The 12,831-nt window shown below is 38.7% G+C and overlaps 1 protein-coding gene across 3 annotated transcripts in view; it reads left to right on the plus strand.

The window, feature by feature from the left end:
* stxbp6 (syntaxin binding protein 6 (amisyn)) overlaps positions 1-12,831 on the plus strand; it is a 68,436-nt gene that overhangs the window by 42,093 nt on the left and 13,512 nt on the right. The window lies entirely within an intron of this gene.

Raw genomic sequence — 12,831 nt, forward strand, 5'->3', positions numbered from 1 at the left:
GCTTTAGTCGAATATAAACAACTATATATACAACTGAGGTATTATCATAACATTTTCCTTTTTAGTGTAGATCGAAATTATACAATTTAGTTGTTAGTGAGTCTTTAATGATGAACTGAAGACCAAAGAATGAAGGTTCTCTTTTTTTTTTCATGTGTGCTGAACACTGTGCTGAAGAAGGCAGGAAAGGAAGAATGATATCACAGTTTAATATCATTCTCTCAGCCCCCAGCTGTTTTCCTGTTACACGGAACATCATTCATGGTGGAAAGACCAGATGGACCCCGACTGACTGAGGGGAAAAAATGAAAATTTTCCTGCATGTTTCGCATCCATCCTGGCAGAATAGCAACTGTTTGTGTGTGTTAGTATTTTTGCGATGGCTCCAAAGAACATATTTCTCACTTGGTGCTATGGAGTCATACAGTCATTACACTGTAACTCCCTCTAATCCATCAAAGATGGGTTTAAGATCAAGGTGTGACACATTACAGGACAACTTTGACTTAAATATGAAATATGCTTGTTTGCCCTCAAATCCTCAGTTAGATTTTAAGTTTGATATCAGTTTAATTTCTCTGCATGTCATACAGAGATTGGTCCAGTACGTGTTTAGCATAGATGAGCTCAAGGACTGTGACCAGGAGTAAACAGCTGTCTTTCAACAAATCCAAAACTGTAAATGTTTTAGCTATAAAACCAAGATAAAAGATACCAATACATCTACTAGTAACATGGGTTTTGTATTTGTTGGCCGAGTTGTTGTCTGAGTCCAGCCAACTAGCTTCCAGTCTTTGAACTAAGCTTTGCCAACCTGTCATGGCAGCAAAGTTTATTTCCCAAATTGTCAGAGTGTTAAATTGAAAAAAGACTTAGTGTTTGTGTAATGATTCCTATGTGTAGTATTTGTCAGTGTGTAGTTGTTGTACTGTACCTTATTCCTGCGTAGTATTCTTTGCGTTTTGCTGGGACTTTGATGTATTCTTGCTGATGCAGGCTCAACTCACATCTTAAAGACACTTGTTTTTCTGCCTCTACTTCCCCTGCAAAAGTTCTTGAAGACGAATTAGTCTGGTAAATCAGCCACACAGGTGTCCCTAATGAGGGGAGTGACTGAAAACCAATATAAATATCCAGTGAGTGAGTCAGTAGGCCTAATTGGATACGTGAAAAGAGTATTGATCTGGTTTTCAGGTTTGTTATTGTTGACATTGGTGAACTTTTCCAATATTTCCCTCCTTTAGGGTTTTTTCTTTTATCCCCTCAATGCACTTGCAGCAACCACACACAGTGATGCAGCTTATCTTTAATGTTCATACTCTATTTCACATCTCATTTCATACCTCACTACATTAAACATTAATCAATATTCAGATAAAGTGTAGCAGTCTTTTAGGTTCACATTTTGGTCATATTAGCATTGTGTGGTTTCTATGACCCAGACCCTAGACTGCATTTATTCTTTAAAAATATTTGCTCAGACCGTAATCATAAACTCTGAGATAAATCCAGATTGCATTACAAAGCCATGTGTGTCACAGAATCTTTGTTTAATATGTCACTGCACAAATATGTTCACAAAGTACAGTTGTATATGCCTATGTGGCCTGATCACCCCATCTTTGTTCTTTCTTATGACCCCTTTGTGATGTACTGAGTTATTAATCCTCCTCTCCAAATCCTGCTTTGACCAAGCGTTCCTGATAACAGGACTAATTCTGTGACCTTCATGTTTTGGATAACCTTTCATTATTCCCTAGACTTTTACTACTGAAAACATAATTTTGAGAACTATCCTTTAGTTAAACATCAATATCCAGTTTAATACACAACATATGTGTCTTACAAACCCTTTAATTGCATACATCTGTCACCACTGCATCATGTTTGAGGTCAGGTTATGTCATCTGTATTACAATCCTGGTCAAAGGGTAACTGAACAAAACCTGCATACCTGAACATTTACCCTGTATACAACTATTGGCACCTTTTTTGATGAATTAGGTCCCCAAACAAAATAAAAAACAAATGAGACTGACCTGCTTAATTTTCAGTGTTCACATGACCTGAATTAACCGGTGAATGATGGTTTTACTGCATAAAAGGGGCTGATTGTTTTCTGTTTCTTTTTTTTACAAGTGACAAGAGAACAGTCAGCATCAGAAATGCTATTATCAAAAAAAACAACAACATAACAATTCCAAGGGCAACCAGGCAATTGCTAAAGATCTTGATATCCCTAGTTCAGCAGTTTGTAATGTTATCAAGAAGTTTCAATCATAAAACTGTTAAGATGCTTCTCGGACGTGATGCTAAAAAGAGATTTAATGAGAGAAGTTTGGAACGGATTTTGGAAAACAACAAGACATCTAAAGAGCCTCAGGCCGACCTGGAGCAGTCTGGAGTGGTGGTTTCAGCCTGTGCCATATGCTGCACACTAAACCAAGAAGAGCTCCGTGGGTGTGGGCCAAGGAGGACACCACTATTGACAGAAAGGCACAAAAAAGCAAGACTAATGTTTGAAAAAACTTTTACTGATGAGCCACATTCTTTCTGTGATTATGTTCTATGGACAGATGAAACCAAAGTAGAGCAGTCTGGGAACCTACCATAAAACATGGTTGAGCTTCTATCATGCTGTGGGGCTTCTTTGCTGCCTCTGGTACTGGAGGGATCGAATGTATCAAAAGAATTATAAAATCAGAAGATTACCAAGGTATTTGATAGCGAAATGCATTACACAGGGTCAGAAAACTAGGTTTGAGGCGAAGGTCTTGGGTCTTTTAGTCGGATAAAGACCCAAGGCACACAAAAGAGAGGTGGAAAAGATGGATTGTTTCAAATTGGGTAGCAATGTGTCCTGACCTAAACTCCATTAAAAAACTTTGGAGAAGGCTGAAGTCTGCCACTGCAAAAAGGATGGCTTCAAACTTTAAAGAGCTTGAACACATAGAAATGGAAGAGAAACTACCAGCAGACAGGTGCAAGAAGCTTTATGAAGGCTACAAGAAACATTGAAAGGCTGTCATTGTTGCCAAAGGTTCCGCAACCAAATGTTAGTGAAGGGTGCAATAATTGTGTCTGGGGTACATCATTTACATTTGTTTATGAGGATATTCTGAATCATGTATCTGAAATTCAGGGGTGCCAATAATTTTGAGCAGGACTATATCCCTTGGAAAACTTGTGAATTTGGACATGCAGCAAATAAAAGGCTGCTAAGGGAAAAAATATCCGGCAGAGGCATAAAATAATATCCCTTGGGTTCCTTTTTGTATTCATCATTTTTAGCTTTATAACTACAGTTGGTATAGAGGAACTATTCCAGAAAGCTGAAATTAAAATGCTGTTCTAATAACTCTTGGACTTTGTTGTCCCTTAAGAAGCATACACAATTGAGCCTTCTGTTCTTTACACATGCATGTGTGGTTAAATTGCATTTGTGGCTCAGTTGACTACCTTCGTAACCTTGATGTGGTCTGTATTCATGGAAGAGGATCTTGCTGAGGAGTCTCTGTGCAGCCTGTCACTAGTGAGGAAGATTGATGGATGCTACTTACCACCCATCCCTCATGGATGACATGCCACATCTATCATGTGTCCAAAAACTTTGCATAAATCAAAGGATTAAGCAGTTTCTGCTGCTTTGTAAAATTTTAGGGCAGGTGTAGAGTAATGTTCATCCAACTGCTTGAAGCTGGGCTCTAATGTTGTCAGCATACGTGGCTTTTTATTACAAAGTATCATTTGGAGGTTAGTTTTTAAGCAGACCATAGCAGTAAAAATGTGAAATGGATTTTCTGCTGTGTGAAACTTACATATACTCCACATGAAATATTGACCTCGCTCTACAATCCCAAGAAAGTGTTTCAGGCTGGGTTCTAATCCCGTCTGGATACTGTACGTGGTAGGAATTCTGAATGTAACCCTCGCACAATCCCTTACACACACACAAACATGCACATACACTCTACTATAAGATGTCACTGTGCTTTTCAGAATAAAACCACATATGTTTTCCTCTTCGACAAAAGCTACATCACATTCTTTGAAACAACAAACAAAATGCCAGTCCTTTTTTTTAGCTTTAATCTAATGAAAAACAGACAGTGTATCAAAGCTGCCCTGTAGCATAGTACTACATGTTGTAATCATTTTCTTTGCTATTCAGAAAATGTTTTATTCTGTTGTAGTCCCAAAAATATCTTTCTCTGAATTCACAACCATGGCAGTGAAACTTGTCTGTTTTCTTAATACTCCATGAGCAGTATGTATTCCTGGGTGTTTGGAGAGAGTTGCATGTGTAATCTCTGTCTCTCCCCTTCAATATTACATACAGACGGTGCTTTACTAAATCTTGTGTAAAACAGAACAGATGGGCCAGGAAATGAGATCTGGAAACAAGCCTGAAATGTAATGCTTTGATTCATCATTTGATTTCACTTTTTGGAACATAAGGTAGAATTCACTGGAATGACTCACCAGTATTGAATCCAACTCCACCAGACGTTTCAGTATTAACTGTGAAGAACTTAAAATATTCAGATAATGGATAATTCAGTGCAGTATTCGACTAGTAGATTTAAATTCCTAGATTACGAAAATCACAAACACAAACCCGACCACCCAGTCAAGAGATAAATACTCCTGTAACTTTAATGAGGACTGGGATAGAATTACAGCCAGTTGGATTCAATGTAAAAGGAAGAATTTGAGGTACTTTCTAAAGAGATGATTCAGGATTATGGTAAAACAGGGAGTGTATGCTTCTGTGATGAACAACATAAAGTATTTGACTTTATCTGAATGAAAGGTCCCATCTGTGCTCACTAACAGGTTATGACTAAGAATTTCTGTCAAATACTATGTGACCCAGGTTTGACACAGAGGTTACTTTTGTTTTGAGGATTTCTGTTCCAGGCACATCCATTTAGGTCATCCTGAAGAAGTAAGTGTTGAGGAATGCGCCCCGTTTTGACTGTTTGAAATACCGGCGCATGCTATTGCGTGATGATATCCAGATTATGTTGTTATGAGGTCTTCATGTATTAACGCGCACCAGAGTTTTGGCACATACAACACGTTTTGTGTGTGTTTTATCTTTTTCCAAACTGAGCTGTGAGATTGTATTGCAAAATGTAATGACCTAACACTACCAAGTCTTTTTGTCTCTATCCCTCACTCTCTCCTTATTGTAGCTACAGTGCATTCAGAAATTGTTCAGATCCCTTCAATCTTTTCACATTTTTTTGCAGTCTTATGTTAAAATAAAAACATATTTTTCCCTCATTAATCTACACTCAATACCCCATAATGACATTAAACAGAATTTTAGAGATTTTTTCAAAAACCATTAAAAAGAAAAACTGAAACATCACATTGACACAAGTTAAGCTTATAGTTCATATTCACATAAGCTATATATTTCCTTTCCTGCTCATTTCTTACTTTTATCCTATGATGTCGAATATAGAATTTTAGAAATGCCAATCAACGAACAATAAATGCTTAATTAGATGGTAAGAAATAAAGAAGTAATTTTTCCCTTGGAGCCTGGCGGAGTCGTGCAGAAACACAGTCAGGTCAGGTTTTACATGGCCAGTAGGGAGCCTAGACAGGCAGATGGATATTAAATCCATCCCATAGCATCACAGTAGGGGAGAAGCCTCAGGTCGTTGCCCTGGTGTAATTAAATATTTCCTTGTATCCGTGGGCTCCAGCTCCAGAGGAATGTCTACTATGTGGGCTGGGGCCTCGCCTGAATAGCTGGGTTATTAAGTGCTCTATGGAGCACTGGGTGATGGACGAGCACAGGGGGTCATAATGTGGAACATGGGCCTCACAAGAGACCTTGTGTTTCCTCCCTGGAGCAGGAGGCAAGATGAGAAAGAGAAACACAATGACTTGCCTCTGTTGAAAGTATGATTATTTTTTTCCCCCTCTGTATTTGATCTTTTTCCTTGGTTTCTCTTCATAGGATTCTAAGATGTATTGCTCTTCTTTCATAGTGATCAAATGAAATCTATGCTTGATACTTGTAGGTCTGAAATGTCCTGCATGTATGCGCTTGAATATGTTTTTGCCCTGTGTTAGGGAGGGCGATATGGCAAAAATATCATATCACGATTTTTTAAAAATAAAATCACGATTTAGATTTTATCACGATCTTAAATTGGAAAAAGAAAAACAGACAATTTAGACCAAAGAACCTTTCTTAATAGATTTTATTTCAAATAGATGCAGTTTTGCCTGCATGTGCAAACAACGTAAAGTTTAAGGTAAACAACAACAACATTGGCTCTCAGCATACTGCTTGGGGTGCTTCCTCCTCAGGTGATTAAACAGGTTCGTCGTGTTACCACCCGACGTGCAAACGGTTTCTGTGCAAACTTTGCAAATTACAATTGCTTGCGCTTGATCAGTTGCGGAAAATCCAAACCAATTCCATATAATGGAGGTGGAATATTTTTTAGTGACCAACTCCGTTTGGCTTTCAGCCATCGCTCTCCATGTGCTACCGCTACACACACAAACAAGGAGGCGGGTAGGAAAGCGCGTCACTGCCCGTAATTCACTATGATTGGTCGGTCAAGGTTGACGACGTCAATAAGTCTGGTGCGTCGGTGCATCAGCATAGAACTGCAATCTATAGAATGTGCCCTAGACGATCCCACGATCTCTGCAGTTTGAAAGATCGTCTTCACATTGTAATTCTTCACGATCTAATATCGTCATATCGCCCACCCCTACCCTGTGTGTTGCAAAATGACATAATTGCATCACATGAGTTTGTCATGTTGACCATGACAACTTCTGGGGAGGTCTTGAAGCCTTCAGTGGGCACACTTGCTCAACAAATGCTCTCAACGTTCTTTGCCACAGCTGTTCTACTCTTAACCCTATCTCCCACCTTCCCAGAGTATCCAGTTTTTCTTTCTCATCTTCTCACAAACTGCCACTCTGATTTTAAGTTTAGCTTAACTGTGATCTCCACAGAAGAGTTGGAGATGATGATCAACAAGGAAACTGGAAAGTTTAGATCCCATTTAAGTAAGTTATTAGTTAATAATATTTGGCATTGCCCTAAATGTTATGTGACACTGTGCAGAATTTATGAATTCAATTGGACATTGTTACACTGTTATATGATTGCTGACATTTTGTACATTTCACATATTACACACTCCACACCTGATTATTAAAAAGATAGAGAAGTATAATACAAAGAGCATGAAATGTGATGAATGTTTTAGTTCAGAGAGGTTCTATAATTTAATCATTTCTGAGTTGCTTTGATTTGAACTGAACTTAAAGAAGCTCTGGTGCCTCAAATGAGAGTTTTCGTTTTGGATGGCTGACGCACATGATTTGTCAAGACTCCAGAATCCTTTTAATGTGTTGTCCTTGGGTGAGTGTTATAATTGGATGGATAACAGATGTGACTGGAGGCAAAAGGCAGTTATGTTTTAAAAAGCTCATTTGGGTTTTGGTTCTTACTGTTTAAAGGAGGTTGGATGAAAGAAATTTCTTGACTTTCAAAAGATCCTCAAAGACACAAACTAGTTTAATTCTGAAAATATAGCTTGAACATAAGGTTATATCGATGCCATTTGAGTCAAAGTTAGGTTAATTGAAATACAAACAAGCAAAGCCAGTTTTACTTAATTTGAAAATGACAGTGTTGCAGTCATTCTAACAGCCATTAGCAGTAAACCATGCATGTTCCGGCTGTGAAGGATTACAGTCATTAGAAGTGGTACATTATTGTTATTTTTAGGAGTTATTAGTCACAAAATTTAAAAATACTGCTGCTTAAATTAAAGTTCAATTACACTTGCACGGCCAAAAAATTGCATGAGTAACTTTTCCTTGTAATGTCTTGCTCAGTTATCAGCCAGCTGTGACAAACAACTGGATCTGTCAAATATTCAAAAGATTATTTGTTTTGCTATTTATTGGGTTTATTTTGTTATGTTAATGTCATTTAAAGGATCACTGTAGTTTGGTTTTGATTAAAGTGAAAGTCAGATAGTTCTGTCTGCTGCTTGCTGATTAAAAATCCTTCCACAGAATAAATATATTTAGGCTTTCAGGATGTATGTGAACATGATGGAAGTCTGACTAAAAATCCATGAAGTACCTCTTGTTTTCACTCAAACAAGTTTTGTAGTAACTCAAATTTATTGCAACTCTTTTGTTATTGTTTTAAATAAAGAATTTATTGTTGTATGAAGACGTATAGCTGTGCACAGCTCCATTGTGACTATGTTGTTGTGTTAAGCTAATGGTGTCTGTGTCTATTTTGTTGCTATTACTCACCATGGTCTATGCACTCCCTTTTACTATTGGTGCCTTGCCACTGCATGGTCACCATCCTGCCTGAGTAGGCCTTGCACACAGCAGTCAATGTGTTTTCGAACCCATGAATAGACTGAGGAGTCCTTTGTTCTGGGGTGTTGTTGCCCGTCTAGCCACTGCTGTGGTTCATCCCAGTGACAGCTTCTTTCTGAAGATAACAGTGTGTTCCAGCTCAAGCAGAGAGGAGGCAGCTTTAAAATAGACCTGTAATCACAGACCCAGACGGAGAAAAGTGTTAGACGTGCCCCCAGACGACAGCTCTAATAACAAGCTGCAAAATTCAACCTGTAAGGCAAACTGTTTGGATATTTACCTTGAAAGATAGTGTCCTTCGTACCAAGATAGCTTGTTTGAATTCTGCAATCCATATGCAGGCAATCATTTCAGGTTGCTGTTGTTGTTGAGATGGGGTCATGAAGTATGCCATGTAAGCCTTCATAAGCGCTTTGATTCATTTGATGAAAAGTGTGAAGAAAATTCTTTGGCTAAGATGAAAGCACTGTGCATACTCTTCTCACATGAACTCTGAGCTTTCCTAAACTCACCACTCATGTAGCCTCATCTCTTTTAGTATCTTCAAACACATTTATCCCTTGAGAGCATTCTTATTTTACAATGGAGAAAAGTCCCTCAGCCAAGCCAAACAAACTACAGTACAACAGTTCTTGTGGCCAAGTGATTCATCCATTAACATTTCCTACAATCTTAATTATACAAATGCTTTGAAATCCTGTTAATTGTGAACCGTCCTTGCTTGCTGTCCCTGAATGAACCTGACTAGGTTCCAGCCCCTGCTTCTCAGGTGTCTTTTGTGGCATGCAAATGAGATTGCCATGGCAACCATGTCTATTTAATGTCAGAGCAGAGAGCCAATTGACTCCCGACTGAAGGGGTATGATTTGTCAAGAGGTCTTTAGCCCACCTGGTTGAAATAGAGGATTTGAAATGCTTATTTGAAGGAGGACAGATGGCAGTCAAATGATTAAAAATGTGATTTCATTTTTTAGCTTGACTAACAGGGTATTTTTAAACTGCAGTCAGAAATGGTTATATAAACAAAGATTTGTTTAGCAACATGATTACAGATATTAATCAAGTTTTCACATTTGCTACTCTGGAAAGATCTGCAGAGTCAGATCATTCATGCATGCTAAATATCTTTTTTAAATTTTAAGTTTGTTGAAGCAGCAAAAGGATCTTGTTTGGTAAAACGTTTATCTGCTTGGTGGGTGAATCTTGAAATAACCAGTCGTTCCAAGGGCAACACAGTTCTCCCTGCTTGTACAGTTACACATTATCTTCCATATCAGATGTGATCTTTTATTATTCTGTGTTTCTAGATTTTCATATCGGTGCTCAGATGGCCCAAAATGTTGATGCGCACCATATTTCCGGCTTGTGAAAGGAGATTTTTGATAAGCATCAGTGTTGTCATGAGGATTAAGTTGTATTATATAAGGGAAAGGAAGTTATTAATATTATGCCCATGCGGGTGGTCCCTCTTCATATTCTGTTAGCTTTCATGGTGTCATTGGCAAGCTCAGATATTTCTGCGTACATTCCATAGTTGTTCTGGATGTTTTCATAGTGTTGTATTCAACATTTTCATTAAGGCTTGTTATGCATTCAGAATCGACAGCATGCACAATTCTCATAAGATCATTTATGTCCTTACTGCTTTTGCAAGAAATCTCCTGACGCTCGCATTTCTCTCTTAACTTCCACAACTATGATAATATTTCCAGGAGGGAAAGCTGATCCTGAGAACGTTTCCTCTGTGATGTCCGCAGCATGTGAATAGTACAGTGCGAGTTTCCCTTCAGGCCACAGCACTTGTGCATAGCCAAGCACAACAAGGGACTGATCCACTGGAGGAAGTGAGAGCATGTCACCATCGGAGCATGAGAAAGGAGCAGGACAGGAACACCAGCATGGCCTTCCTCTGACAGTCAGCCCACATGGAAACAATGGCTTTGGCAGCCTCTCAGTGGTTGTGGTCTTTCCTTGTCTCTAGAATGTGTGACATTAGTTTCACGTTCGATCCACTTCAGTTCATTTTCAAGAGGGGAAAATGTGTCTTCATCCATCTTTGTATCTTCGCTCAGTACACACAGTTCAAGCTCAGTGAACTTTGGCCTGCGAATCTCAATCTCAGCACGACTCGAGGACCTCATCAGTCGTGACCACTCATATTACAATTATACATGCAGGAGTGGTGGATGGGGTGTTGCTGTCTAGTTTAATAGAACTCAGGCTGAACAGTCTTACATGAGACAATCCAAAAGAGAAGCTTACTGTGACATTGGATATCAAGTTTTGACAAAATGATGTAATATGTCAACATGCCTAATGATATGAAGCTCATTACATACTTCCTTTTTGATTTTGTCATCAGTTTGTATCTGTTTGCCTCTCATTATTTGTCTGATTTTTCTAAAATCATTTTTTTCTCCAACAGTAGAGCTTGAGTTTACATTTTCTCCCAGGCTTCTCCTTGATTGCTGTTTGAATAAAACAAGCTCTTCTAACTTTCAGTAATTGTTTAATATGCAGTGGAGCGACTCAGACAAGGCAGGCGGCAACAGCTGAATATGAAATTGATTTTAGAGGCTCAAAGGGTGTCTGGCAGTTTGATTAACATCTCAGCGTTGATGTGTTGACAATTTAGCTCCATGTCCTTGAAACGACAGGTATCTCACATATTCCCTGATGCATTTCAGCTGTAAGGTCTTGGTGTAATGTCATAGTTTCATTAAAAAAAAGATAAATAACCAAACGGTGCTACCAGATTGTGATTCAATATGCAGAAATTGTTACTCCCCATGTCAGCAGCAACTTATTTAGTATGCCTCGTGTTTCGTGTCATTTCTTGAGTGTTACACAACTGTTATTCTAATCCTGGAGTCAGTGTGATTGTTTCGAGAGCAGGCTCACTACAGAGCTTGTGATATGACAATGAATATGCTAATACAGGGACGTATCAGTCAAAGCCTCTCAGGCTCAGGGGTTGCGCTCATTCATAATCATGATTTTTTTTTCTTTCATCTGATATGTTGAACAGTATGCCGTAAGGGCAAAAATTTACAACCACGGAGCCATGACATGGGTGGTTGGTATCGTATATTATATAACTACTGTTATTGTATTTTCAGTATGTTGCGTTCTGCTTTTATGCAGCCTGGCATATTCAGCTTGATTGGAAAGCTGATCACACTTATCACATGGGATTGTACTGAAATAATTGATAGATTTGTAATTTGAAATACAAAAATGCCAAATATTCACCAGCTGTAGCGACTCAAATCTGAGGATTTTTTTTTTTTTCTGTGTTTTAATATTTATTCAATTTAAATGTCTTTGGGTTTTGGACTGTTGCTGCAATTTGAAGACACTCTGGGAATGTGATGTGCCTTTCTTGCTATTTCGTAGACCAAGCAATTTCAATTAATTGAAAAATTATTCTCCGATTCACTGATAATGAAAATAATAATTAGTTCTAGCCCTGTACAGTATAGGATGTGTCTGGTAGGATAAGATGGACGAGAGGCTCATATCTTAGAGAAAGAGACGGTTTCGAGTTGAATTCTTACTGTACTTGTGTCAGTCCGTTATCTCTCAGCTGCCAGTCCTCCACTTATCTAATATGAGCAATAAAATCCCATTTCTACTCAGTCAGTTTGGAGAAAGTAGTGGTGCTGTGCTATAGTCTATCATCTGCCACGAATGTAGCTTAAAGACAAATTATTCTTGCTGTGAATTTGATGTGCTTAGTTTCCAGACTTCTACCCTTCAACATATTGGCTCATTGCATCCAGCTGTCATCCTCTTTATAAAATTATCTGGTTTCTAGAGCTTGTATTAGCCTACTGTCTGACCCAAGACAGTTCTGATCACTCACTTCATCTGTTTGTCATAGTTGTGGCTGTCGGTTTGAATAAAAATAAATTCACAGAAAGAAGAAAATAGAAAGAAATGTCTGCCAGTCTGCCTGTGTTGTATCTGTCTGCTTTTGTCTGTCTGATCCACCCTGCAACCTCCACAGCACCTCAAGTATTAACTGCAGCTGTCTAAATGGATACACAAAACATATCCAAACATTCCTCCTCTCAGGGGAGTTTGCTTTCTGAATGTATCACCTGATGTAACATTCAGCCCTACCTATATTTTCAAAATCCTATCCAGTAAAAGGGTGTGGTAGAGGTTTCACAAAGCAAACCTGAACAAAAGGCAAAATGAAACATGACAGCCAGCGGGATAGTGGTGTGTTTTTTGGAGAGATGAGAAGCAGAGTAAAGGGCAACAGCAGTGAAAGTGACCTGAACGCTTCCCTTTTCTATCTGAGGTGACACAATGGCAAATGTGGGAGAGCGGAAGCAGAGGTTTGCTCCTGGGGTTAAAAAAGCAACACAGGAGCATGTTGCCCCTGAGAAGGACAAAAGGTCTCAGTGTCCAGCTACACACACATCCAGCTGT

This window comes from Seriola aureovittata, chromosome 13 (genome assembly GCF_021018895.1).
Source record: "Seriola aureovittata isolate HTS-2021-v1 ecotype China chromosome 13, ASM2101889v1, whole genome shotgun sequence".
Lineage (NCBI taxonomy): Eukaryota > Metazoa > Chordata > Actinopteri > Carangiformes > Carangidae > Seriola > Seriola aureovittata.